Below are 13,683 nucleotides of genomic sequence, written 5' to 3'. Positions count from 1 at the left end.
CTGTATATTTAGCATCCACCTGTCCAAGGGTAGGTTTTATGGACAATACCATTTCAGATTTCCGGAATGCGCTTGGATTTTTTATAGGGAAATTAAATGGTGACTTTACTCTCCCACATGGAAATCCAATTCTAATGTTTTTATGTGCATTTTTCAACAGGAGGATTAATAAGGAAGATATCATGAAAGGTCGATTTCTCAGGCTAAGTCCAGCGGACATAGCCCAGAAATGTGTTATACGTGGAGCAGATTCCTTATCTACATGAATCATATCGTAACGACCGTGTGTCTGTGCATTGACTATTTTGGCGAAATGTTCGTACAGTTTTCCGTTTAAGGGGTAATAATGACCATCTGCATATTTTTAGCTATAGTTTCCTGAAAGACCTAAATTTACCCACCTCGCCCAAAATCAAGATTGCCTCACAATCTTCCACACGAGCTGGAAACTTCAAATTAAGCAAAATTATACGTTTCAGCCGGTAACATACGAAAAACTTCCACGATCTTTAAATTTTTCACTTTTCATGCCGAAGAATATCGAAATATGGAGGCAATTTAATTATGGTGCAGACCATCCTTTCGAGGTATTTTGCGGCTAAACGGTAAGTCCTATCACAAAACGGATGGCACAATCTCAGTTCAATTTGGAGTGATCTATAACTTTGGTCTTGTGGCATTTTGTCGTCTCTCTCACTCCCTTATAAGGTAGATTTGGCTGTATATTTCGACTTCGTAAATTTTGTCCTGTTTACATAGATGTTACTTAGATTGACACATTTATAGGAAAGATAGAGTCATAGAATTAGGCACGTACATTGACACGACCAATGGCTATATGCGAAGCAAATTTCATGATTCTAACTTCCACATAAGTATGTGAAATATAATGTAAAATGTTAAAAATGTATCCAAATTTCACCCCATTCAAATATCGTAACTCAATCGAACCCATAAATATGGGAGATACGAGAAAATTGTTTAAGACCTAACATGTAGAGCGATAAGAGGGACGTCTGAGGGTGCAAACCGTTTGTTGGTATGGTGTACCGTTTAGGAGCAGTAGATCTCGAAATGAAGGTTTGCACTTACGAACGTGCCCATGCTTATCTGTCATCTATATAAATATAATCGTAACGGCCGTCTGTCTGTACATTGAATATTTTGGCAGAATCTCCGTACAGTTATCCGTTTCAGGTGCAATAATGACCATCTGCATATTTCTTAGCTTTGGTGTCTGTTTGTCTATTTGATTGTATGAGTTCTTATAACTTGAAAACTACCGAATATACGAGTAGCCTATTTCTACCAAAATTGATATTTAGAATCCACCTGTCCTTGAGTAGGTTTTAGGGCAAATATTATTTCTGAATACCTACATTTACTGGGGGTTTATCCGAAACCGGAACCATGATTTTGCACTCCCTCAAAATATGCACATCTGAAATGAATGGAAATCTACAATCCTTAATGAAAATCCATTCCTAAACCTTTTTTCTCATGTGAATTTTTCGACAGGAGGATTAATAAGTGAGATATCATGAACGGTCGGTTTTGCAGGTTAAGTCCAGCGGACGTAGACCAAAAGGTGTTGTACGTGGAGCAGATTCCGTATCTATCATTATAAATAAAATCGTAAAGACTGTGTGTACCTATGCATTGACTACTTTGGCGAAATTTTCGTACAGCTACCCGTTGGAGGGGTAATAATGATCATCGGCATATTATTGGTGTAGGTTCCTAAAAGTCCTAATTTTTACTCCCCTCGCCCAAAATCCAGATTGCGGCATAATTTGCCAGATGAACAAGAAAATTGAAATTTAGTAAAATTATACGTCTTAGCTTGTAACGGACGGAAAACTTCCAAGATCGTTAAATTTTTCACCTTTTATCTCCGAAGAATATCGAAATATGGAGTCAATTTTAATGATGGTGAAGACCTTCGTTTCGAGGTATTTCGTGCGATAAACGGGAAGTCCTATCACATAACGGATGGCACAATCTCCGTTGAATTTGGAGTGATCTTCAACCTTGGTCTTATGACTTTTTGTCGTATCTGCATCCCGTATACGTTAGAATCGTCTCTATTTCTCCATTATAAGTAAATTTGGACGTTTACCTGCATAATTCATACTTTCAATCACTTACAGGAAAGATACAATCATCAAACTCTACATGAACATTGACCCATCCAGCACCCATTTGTGAGCTAAATGCTATGCCACATAATAATCCGAAAAGTAATGCAATGTAAGATAATCATACACAAATTTCAATTTTCAACGTTTCTCACTCAATCTGACCCACAAATAGATGAGATGCGAGAAAATATAATAGGACCAGCCATTTTGGCCGCTAAATACTGTGTCTTATGGTACAATACTTTGTCGATATGACGTATCGTTTTGTAGCACTTAATCTGTAAATGAAGGTCTGCAATATTGTAAATGTGCATATACTTTCGTATGTTGATCTATATATATTCATTGGTGTCGATTTGTAGCGATCAAGAAAGGGTGTGTCTGCTATTGTAATCAGTACTCCTCACACTGACTTTGATTGGCAGAAGGAATTAGGTCCTTCTTCAGCTCCTGTGTTACTGGCATTATTAAGGAGGGCCTACCATTGTAACGAATAATTCACTTCTCGATTTGACTTGTAGAAGGCAAGGGAGTGTGTAATCATGTTCAAAACTCCCCTACCCAATTGTGTTTGGGTGTAGGTAACGGTACCCGCCATTATAAAAAATGTACCCATCTAAAATGTGAGTAGCATTAGGCAAATTGGCATGCTATTTTAATGGAAACTCACCAACTCTGTGTGACTGACAGTAAGCTGACTGTCAGAAGGATTATTATACACTGAAGAAAATGGAAATTGCAACACCCAGAAGGAGTGGTGCCAAATTGCTGTAACTGAACATGCAGGACGAGCGTTCGGTTGTGCTTCGATGATTACACGTTCAGGTCCTTCTGACCGCAAGTTTGGACAACAATCAATACAGGATGTGCCCACCACGAGGCATGGAGTCAATAAGGCCCTGGATCGCTTCCTGAGGAATTGTGGCCCATGCTTGCTGCACTACACGGGTCAGTTGTTCCAGAGTTGTGGGTGGCTGAGGACGGTTGGCCAGTTGTCGACCCATCATGTCCCACACATGCTCAATAGGACTGAGGTCCGGGGATCTGGCAGGCCATTCTAAGGTTGTGATGTCGTGGAGAGCTTCTCTGGAGATGCGTGCAGTGTGAACCCGGGCATTGTCCTGCTGAAATATCCCATTAGCAATGTTCGCCATCATAGGGACAACCGCTGGATTGAGTACCCTATCAACGTACTGTCGAGCAGTCATAGTGCCCTCAACAAGCACTAATTGTGATTTCACATTAAAGCCAATGGCTCCCCAGACCACAATGCTTGGTGTTGGCCCTGTATGCCTCTCGACAATAAGATCTGGGCGGCTCCTCTCCGCGGTACGTCGGCGCACACGATTCCGGCGATCACTGTGAGCAAGACAGAAGCGCGATTAATCACTAAAGATGACCCTATGCCATTCGTCGACCAACGTCGATCTTTCCCGACACCAGACCAGCCTTACACGTCGCTGTTGTGGGGTCAATGGAACACCTTCTGCAGGGACACGGGCTCGTAAGCCAGCTGCACGCAAGCGATTACGAACTGTTTGTTGTGTAACGTGGGGTGCCACAGCTGCTCGAATTTGCGCTGCTGTTGCATGGGGTTGCATCCGGGCCATCCGAATGATGCGGCGATCCTCTCTCACAGTGATCTGTCGCGCTGGGCCTGTGCCAGGTCTACGAGTGTGGGTACCTTCATTTGACTACTGCTGCCGTACACGTTGTACCGCAGATGCCTGTCGGCCAATACGTGCAGCGACAGTCCTTAGCGATAATCCAGCCTCACACAGCCCCTCACACAGTTGTTGATTGCGTGCTCTTCTCTATCGTCGAGGCATGTTTGACAGGGAACACTTCACTGCACAAACTGCAAGTTAACTACGCTGCACCTGAGTTTGTATACTGGAGTTGATTCCTCCGCGACCAATTACGGGGCGAGACCTGCAGCAAACTTTGATCGTTTACATACCTACATGGCATCGTTCCATATCTTGAAAATCAACACAAACGACCAATGCCTTCATGGTGTTGCAATGTCCATTTTCTTAAGTGTAATTATAATGATAACTGCACAACTCAATTTTGACTGGTAGTAGGGAAGTTGCCTGCCATTATAATAAAAACTCCTCGACTGTTACGGTACTGTGTGGAAGTAGGAAAGGGGGCCTGCCGCTGTAACGAAAACTCCCCAAATCGATTGTGACAGCGCAGTAGGCAATGGGGCCTGCAATTATAATGTAAACTTCCCAACTCGATTGTGAATGGCAGTAGGCAAGTGCGCCTGCCGTTATCATCACAATTCCGCAACCCACACTGTACATTGGAAACAACGTATGAGGACCTCCCCATGTTATTTCTCGGATAACGCTAAGAGACATGCGATTTTAAAACAATCTTATTTACTGCACGGACAGTATTTACTTCGATATCCGTATACAATGTAGAATACCGTAGCGAAGCACGGGTACATTTGCTAGTCCTTCATAAAACTTGTTAACTTCATCCTCATCTGCACCTTCGCAAGATAAGTACACTGAGACAGTTCTCGTCCTATTCCTCCAAGTAAGTAAGTCAAGTAAGCTCACTTTGAAAATTCATAACTTTAAAAGTATTGATCTGATCGTTGCCAAATTTTAATACATCTTAAAGTAATTATTAATCTGTACACCAAGATTTTATTTAATTTTATATTTCTGAAAAAGGTTGTAAATTTTGTGAAATAACATGTTCTCAATACTGGGTGACCATAGCTGTAAAACATTCGACTTGTTATGAAGCTCATGAGAATGTCAAGCTAAAATTAAAACTGCTTTTTGCCTGCATGCAATTGTTGATTTTGTATTGATTTATATTTCATTGGTTGTTTGTATGAGAAGAAAGCAGCCTACCGACCGGCGAGAATAATGCACTAGGTCCTGGAAACCCTGGCGATGTTGCCGGGTTGAACATCAACTGACTGTTCCCTGCTGTGCAATACGTGGATGTTTGTTGTTTCGTCAGTTGTTTAAAACCTTTATTGGACTAGCACTCGATATATCACAATAGAATTATGTAGTAAGTATGTACATATACGTACCGGGATCGGGTGAATTTAGATACCCCTAGGACCCTCTTAAGATATCTCGGTTTCATGCTTTCCAGTTCTCGTAGCTGTTTACTTGTTAGGTACTCCCATATTACTTCTAATCCGCATGTGAGCGTTGGTAGCACTTTGACTTGGAAAAGTTTCATGGCCGTCTCCAGCGGCATTTTTTGCAGATGTTTGATTTCACTTATGCTTCTAAGTGCAGCAGCTAATCTCTTCTTTATGTGTACTGAGAAGGTCGTCCCGGAGACTTGTAGTATGATCCCTAGATACGTGAACTGGTTTTTCGGTGTTAATGTGTGTCCCCCACATACAATGTAGTCACCTTTCGATAAGTGTCCTCCTCTCCTGAATACCATTAATTCTGTCTTCTTTAGATTCATCCTTAGCTCGTTGTCATCCACCCATTGCGTGACAAGCTCCATTCCGTTTTGCAAATCTTTTATGTTATCAGCGGCTAGTGCCATATCATCCGCATATATGTATATGTTTACATTTTGTGCTACCTCTTTGATTTTTGTAGGGAGATCCTGGGTCAGCGCATTGAACAATAAAGAGTAAGCCCTATATCTCGTATTACGCTGTAAGTTCAGGCTTATGGGAAGGACGTCTTCGTTTCGTTACTGAATAATACATCAGTGCACTTTGCAGAATTATGTATAAACTTACTTTCCTTAGAAGTAGAGAAGAAGTCATTGTTTCCTCAAAATGTGTCATTTCTACGTGAACAACGAGAATCGCGGGCAAAATGAAAGATACTGTGAGAATCTTCACTGCTCGGTTCTGAAAGGAATGTAAAGATTGCATATTTATCCTTCATCGTTGGCTTTTCCCGGGCAGGAAAAGTTTAAGCCTCTATAGTGTGTGCCAAAAATAATTTACACTTCGTCAGACTCCGTAGCTGAACTGTGAGCGTGTTGGTTTTCGGATACAAGGGTCCCGGGTTTGAATATTCGCCAGGTCATTGAAATTTATCTTCACTCGGGGCTGGGTGATAGAGCTTATTTGAAGTGTATCATCTCTTCAAGATATCAATAGTAATGGTGGAATGCGCTTAACTTGTGAAACGTGTTGTATTTAAAGTTCCGGGTGATTGAGGAAAATACCACAATATTACAATACCAAAATACAACAATGAACATTCAGTCAGAATATCTCAAAGGCGAGCAGAAGAATCGGCAGATCCGCGGGAAGAAAGACCTGAAGTCTTACGAGTTGAATCGAGAAGCAGTGCGGCACAATCATCTAAACAACGCCAGGAACAATTAGATCAACAGCAAATATGAATGATCGAGCTTCATATCACCGAACTGCTACTTTATGCGAACCGGATATACAATACAATACCTCACGTAAATTCCTTCAAATTGGAAAAATGGACAAAGTTTTCCGCACTGCACAGCAATGAAAGTTGAAGGAAAAACATCGGGAATGTGCTGTGCGAGCCGAAAAGTGAAGTTACTTGAACTTGAGCAGCCAAAAAAATCTGAAAAGTTTGTTAAACGGAATTACTGATGATTCAAAACATTTCCTCAAAAACATAAGGGTACGTTTCAGTGGCGTATGCTGAGTTCAAGAGGTGGGCTACCACTAGACTTAGGTTACCCCTATGCGAAGGTTGGTTTAGTGAATGACAAGCCTTTTAAGCGTTTTGAGCTGCAACGAAGAACAGTTGCCTTATGGATAATACAGGATAAACAGGGGGATATTTACCCATACTACTTGGCCTTAAGAGTAAAAGAGAAAATGTTGCACATAACCGGCCATTAACAAAAGGCAAGGAGGCGAAACTCCAAAACTCCTTATAGAAATTACTATAAACCTAAGCGCGCTTACGGCCCAATGATACAGAGTTTAATCCCATACTACAAGAGGGTGACTAAAGGAGGAACCTTTAAAGCCAAGATGAGATTTACAAAATTTAGAGTTTGAAAACTTCAGTCACCCAATTGCAAGGTTGAATGGGAGACGGCAGAGGGTCACCACTCTTCTTTCCCTTACATTACATATTTCCCTGTAGGGAATAGAAACAGAGTCCTCAGACTTCGCCGAAAATCCTACATTTAAACCACCAGTTTACAAAATTACATTAAAAGAAAACGGCTAGAACCTTAACCTCAAACTACCCGTAGGCACTATCACATGTTTAGGAAAATTCTGCCATTACCTTGTATCGCTGGATATTCTTCAAGCAGGCCGCGCCCCTGCCTCCTAGGCCTCCGTCAAGTCACAGTCGCAGGCATTGGAGCAATTCAGACAAGACGGCCCTTAAGTGCCCTGCTTATGTAGTTCGTAAGGGGAAGCTTCCTGATTAAATTGAACCACACTTTGCTGATAGGCTGGATTCCGGTACACAAGCCCGGTTTTGATTGGCTAGAGAACATATTTGCAAGCATCTGATAGTTATATTACAGTAGAGGAGGAACCAGCTGAAATGTTGACAACTTCGGTACGTTAAGAAAACCGTCTTCAGGAAAAGGTTTACTAACAAAGAAAATTAAATTCCCTAAGTTCTAGGTTGATTTTTAGTGCGTGAGAGTGAGCTAGCAAATCAATGTTAGAGCAATCTAACTCTAAAAAACGAAATTCTTTGGGAATTTACAAGTTCAAGTCCGTTGGCATAGATGGCCGTAGACAAGGCGCGCAGTTCAAATAGCCGGAAACCCCTGGTATTATTATTATTATTATTATTATTATTATTATTATTATTATTATTATTATCATCATCCTCATACACTTCATATACACAAAACACATCACACTACCATCCAGAAACACATAATACTGATGACGTCCCATCACACAGCGTTGGCGTCAGGAAGAATATTCAGCCGTAAAACTAGACCTAACTACGGCACGGGCTGACTAATGAATTTAGCAATAGAACAGGAGTATTAACCTTTAACTGGTCGCTCACGGAGATTTCTTCCGGGCCGATTACATTTTGCACGGTACTGAACTTCCCAGTTGAATTGTGGGTTTCCCCATCCCTATACCTTTCTCTTTGTTCACTTGGACTCGTCCTATCGGCATTTCGGCGCGATCGTGCATCCTGTGTGCGAGTGTGGTATCATTGTTGTGACGAGTGACATCGCCTGGACGTTTCCTCCGTGTGCGATTAAGTAAATTGCCTCATATTTTAGTGCATATTTGTTTTATTTTGGAGGTCGATGACCTTGTTTTGTTCTTCTAAACTTATTTTAGAAAAAAATTATTTCATATTTCATATGATGTGATCGTCGTAGGTAATGGCAAGTCTCTTGAATTTAATATCATAAGATAATTCGATATAGTTAAGGTCTACAGTATTCTGCTTTTAGATCAAACAAACTGTGTAATAATAACCTGCAAGTACTTAAAAGGTTTTCTTTTAATTATAACGAAGAATACTGCAAACGACATTCCAAAACAACGTCTCAAAGGACGAAAATGACGCGCATTTTTAACCCCGGAGGTTACCTCCGTGCGCGACTAGTAAGGTAATAATTTTCGCGCAACTAGAGAAGGGTTAATAGCAACAATAGTTACTTTTCCCCTGTGAATGGGGCGGGTAGAATACACACACGGTATTTCTATCCTGTCGTAAAAAGCGACTAAAAGGGGTCCCATAGGCTTTCATTTTTGTAGCACATTTGAGCCTAAAATTGCTTCCAGTTATTTGTGTCAGGCTACTCGCTTTCATGTTTCTTATGCGACCTCCCTTCGTCAATTATTGTTCTTTCTCTGCCCCGATGTTATTAGGTTTGCGAGGCCTGGGGGGGGGTCTTTTATTTTCAAGCCCTTTATGGTGCTTGTATTTCTTTGGCCAATACATTCATTCTAAGCATTGTTGGAACTTTTCATATTTTGCTTATGATGGTTGCCCAGTTATACTTTTCCTTGTGTCAACGTAAACTTGATAAACTGCATTCCTTCAGACCATATACAAATGAAACTGACCAATTACAGGGTGATGTACATGAAATACACGCATTATTGTAAGTAACCACCAAACACACGCTTTCCTTGAAATACAGTATACTGGTGATTCAAATTTTGCACAGTGAATGATGATGACAGTACATAGATAATAATAGTTTGTATGTAGATACGATAATAAGCTTTTTCACAGAGAACTTCGCTCTGCGTCTTGAAAAGGTAATCTCGACTGTTGACGAGCAAGACTTCTCTAAAAATGAATGAAGGTTTGAATCACTTGAACTTTTGAATGCTTAACCGTTGTCTACAGTAAGTGGTACTCTCGTTCGCCACTAGATGGCTCCCTGTGCTCAGTGTGAACTTTTGAGTATGCAAATAGATAAAGAGACCGCTGCCAGCAGAACATGGTGCTAATATATAAATCAGCTGATGTTGGGCACCAATTGTAAATTGCGCGGGCCATCGGTGTAAGCGGAGAGATTTCAAGGATTCGTTGTCGACAAACCAGGCTTTTTGTATGCAATTTTAATGTGTTACAAACATTAAAAAAACACGTATTTTGGTTGATGTGATAAGTGAAGTACACTAGTCTGAAAGAATATAACAAAACTGGTCATATCTTGCTCTGCTAACAATTGCAGTCAGAGATTTGAGAAGGGGAGTAAAATATATTTTCACAGGTAAGGATTAAAATCTGTAACTGAAAAGACAGTCTTGATTTCATACAGTATCTAGGCTGCCAGGGAAAACGAGTATAAGACAGAAAATGACTTGTACTCTTCTTCCATAGATAGGTATTGACCTGTTTACTTGTACCGTTGGGACCAAATGAATTATTAGGCCTAGGTATATATAGTTTAGTTCTCACATTAACTACATTGTGGACTTACCTTACTTTGAACTTTTTTTGACATACTCGTTTTTCCTGGTAGCCTAAATTGATTTCTGGACCTCACAGCATAGCCGTAAGTCGCGCACCATGACTGTGCGGCTGGCCGAATGTCCGGAGATAGAAAGTTCGAATCCCGGTGCTGACTGGCCATCCTTAGAGTAGTGATTTTGCAACCTTACCAAGAAGTGCACAAAAACAATGCAAATGCACAAACATCAAAATGAAAACCAAACGCATACTTACCGTAAGGGCAGTAGCACAAAATATGAAGCGTGGAGGGCAAAAACATGAAGGAAAAGACCAGGGTCTTACATGAACGTTGACAGGTTGCCAGGTCAATATTACTAACTACTAAATAAGAGACAAGATTAAATTTAAAATAAGGAATATTTACTTAATAAATTAAGTTTGAAAGTCAGTATAATATAAGAACAGTTAAATATATATATTATTTTTTTAAAATTCAAAACGCAATTAAAACAATAGGGAGAAACAGTATTTTACAATGAAATTTAAATTAAGATGAAATGAAGCTGACATTAACATAGGCTTCCTCAAAAAATTAAAGTTGGAAAAATTATAACTAATACCATTAAATAAAATTGTCAATTACGTTACCATAATGTACAGAAAGATTAATTTTTTTAAAAGAAAAAAATGGTTGCAACCAGAAATTTTGGAACGATAAACTCTAGGTAATTATTACATGGAAATTCATTTAAAATATATTAAATAGTTAAAGGATAATCAGTATGCGGGCCCGCGATTACTAACACTGTTTAAAATTGAAATTTGCTACACTACTAACGAATGATAAGTTACACGTAAAGGCACACACAAGAACACACGTACAATAAATCAGTGGCTCCAACCGCGAATAAAATGTACATAAATAAACCAAACCAGATTAAATTATAATACAACAAAGGCGGAAAACTATCCCAACTAAATAAAAAATACCAATGGAAAAGTACTATATACGTTCCCACATAATAACAGAACACGGAAGCACACCACAGGAGTGACATTTATCGACGCCAAGCCATCATCTCGTTATTATCATCAAAGCCACTAAAATTAATAACGTGTCCATCAGATACGATAAGAAAGGGATGACCATTACGTAATAATAACAAAGGCAAGGAACCCCAAACAATGAGTAGAATGTGACAAAAAAGTTAAGAAAAAATATTAAGTTAAATATCGACCAGCAAATTTCAATTTTTCACAGATTTGACGTTATTAAAATTAATAATTATTATTAATTATGCAAGAGATGATAGTTAGAAATTACATTTTCTTTCGTTAAGCAGTTAGACTACAGCTCAGATAATTCAGAATGAAGGGGGCTTTGGATTACGCTAGGATACGTATTATCCGCACACTTTATCTTGGTGCATTTACACCCTAATGCTTAATCGGTCGACCTCGGCGATCTTCGAGATTCGTACTGGCAACCTTTGAAACACAAACTGTGAATCACTTAAGCATCGTTGTGCGACATCTGGCGTACACTTTACGTACTAGTACTGTTGTTGTTTACACAACAAAGCTAAAGTATAGAATTCATGCTAGGAACAAGATTCGCATCGAGAAATGTTTTATAATGTTATATAATGTGTATGTGACATAGTTGTTGGCTTAAGATGATAACGGTTTAGAAATTTCATATCGATCGATCATATTCTCGATTCAATTCAGATTTCATTTTCATTCAGTTGGCAGTACCAGGCAGCACTATCGATGCCGGGACAGCTCCCTCCTTACTCCTCACCCCCGTACACAAATGCGCCAAGATAAAGTGTGCGGATAATATATGAGGCGTCATTAATTAAAGACCGAACAATGCAAATAACGATCGCGTCCAATTAATTAGCCGGCAAAGGCAATAGCAACAGTCAGAAGGAAAATACAAACGACTAGGGAAAATTAGGGAGGAAAATCAACACCAAATTAAATAACATAATAATAATAATAATAATAATAATAATAATAATAATAATAATAATAATAATAATAAACATCACAAATAATGGGTAGGCAAACAAGGTACGAACCACAACACAGTAAGATTAAACAACTTGCACAAAATACAACCTCATAGACGCATAACTAGCGATTCCAAATTCCCACATAATTTAGTTACATACTTTTACGAATTTACTGTATAACCGATACAATGAATTTGCTTCCAGATGTTTACAGATTTTAATTAACGACCCAGAGTTTCGAAGTATGTTCTCCTTGGCTGTACGAGATCACTTGCATAATATAGACTTTCCAGTACCTACTTGAGTAGAGTTATCCAATACTAATACTTGCCATGTTGTTTAAAGGTTAATACACACACAAAGTTTTCTTCTTACACCTGTGAAAAACTTAAGGATGGAGCACACTGAGAAGCATTTAAAAAGTAAAGGGGATAGCCCTAACGTCCTCGGAGTTATCCACCAGTGTCAGGCTCCATTACTAAGGCTCTCCCATTACGCAAAGATGTCTCTTTAAGAGCTCCTTAACGCAGCCATGTTGAAAGCTCCAACGCAACAGACAGACTGCTCTCTCCCATACCTAGCATCCGGAAGTCCGCCGCTTCCAGCATTCAAAGTTCACACACTACGCAGGGCCGCGGCAATCAAACGATAATCGAGCGAATCAGATTAATGCAGCAAATACGTAACAATATGAGATATAGTTTTGAATTAAATGAGCATGGTAAATTCCACAACTAGGCAACAGTTCCATACAATGAACGGTAGATAACGTCTCGATTCACAAGTAGACATGCCAGATTAATAAATAAATACGCGTAGATGTTTTCATGTTAGAATTCCATTATGCCAAAGAAATATTAGTTGCCATTTTCACGTCACAGATTTTCCCCGGGTTTTCCAGTACTCCTTCCAGGAAAATTCCGGGATGCTACGTCCTTTAAAGACCCCCGCCCCACCTACCTGAATCCTAAACCTTAAAAACTAGTTACACACACTAGGTTAAGACAAATTCAACAAACAACTAAGTATAAGGGGATGATGGTCAATATGTCCCCAAGCCACTCAAATGAAGTAACAACATAATTTATTTAATGTAAGATATAAATGTTTGGGGAGGGGAAATAACAATGGGTGTGTGTGTGCGCGCTTATTCATATCTGGTAGTGGCTGATAACCTAGATGTTAGGCCCTGTAAAACAAATTATCATCATGCCTAAATATACATCTGTAAACTAAATGTGAAGGTCTGTGAATGAGTATGATGATGGTGGTGGCTGTTTTTTTCATTTAACGACAGAACCTTGAGGTTTATCACCTGCATTAAGTATCGGTAATTTCAAAGTTTCTTTGACGATAATATGTGCAGTGGGGACGATTGCGTTATTATCGGTCACATTTCTTTATTTATAAGGCTTAACCAGCATAAAATCGGCATTATTATAAATGCAGGTTATTGGTATGTTTTGTTGAGTTTATTATTTGCAGCACCGTGAAAAAAAATTTAAAATAACTATAGATGAATATTACAGAGAAAAATTAAACTTGTGAAATTAGGAGACAAATAACTAAAATAGGTTAACAACATGAGACCTATTCACTTCACCGTATCGCTTACCTGATACATAAACACATCAGAATATCACACATATAAAATGATAATTAATA

Source organism: Anabrus simplex, chromosome 1 (genome assembly GCF_040414725.1).
Source record: "Anabrus simplex isolate iqAnaSimp1 chromosome 1, ASM4041472v1, whole genome shotgun sequence".
Taxonomy (NCBI): Eukaryota; Metazoa; Arthropoda; class Insecta; order Orthoptera; family Tettigoniidae; genus Anabrus; species Anabrus simplex.
This window is presented reverse-complemented; position numbering follows the sequence as displayed.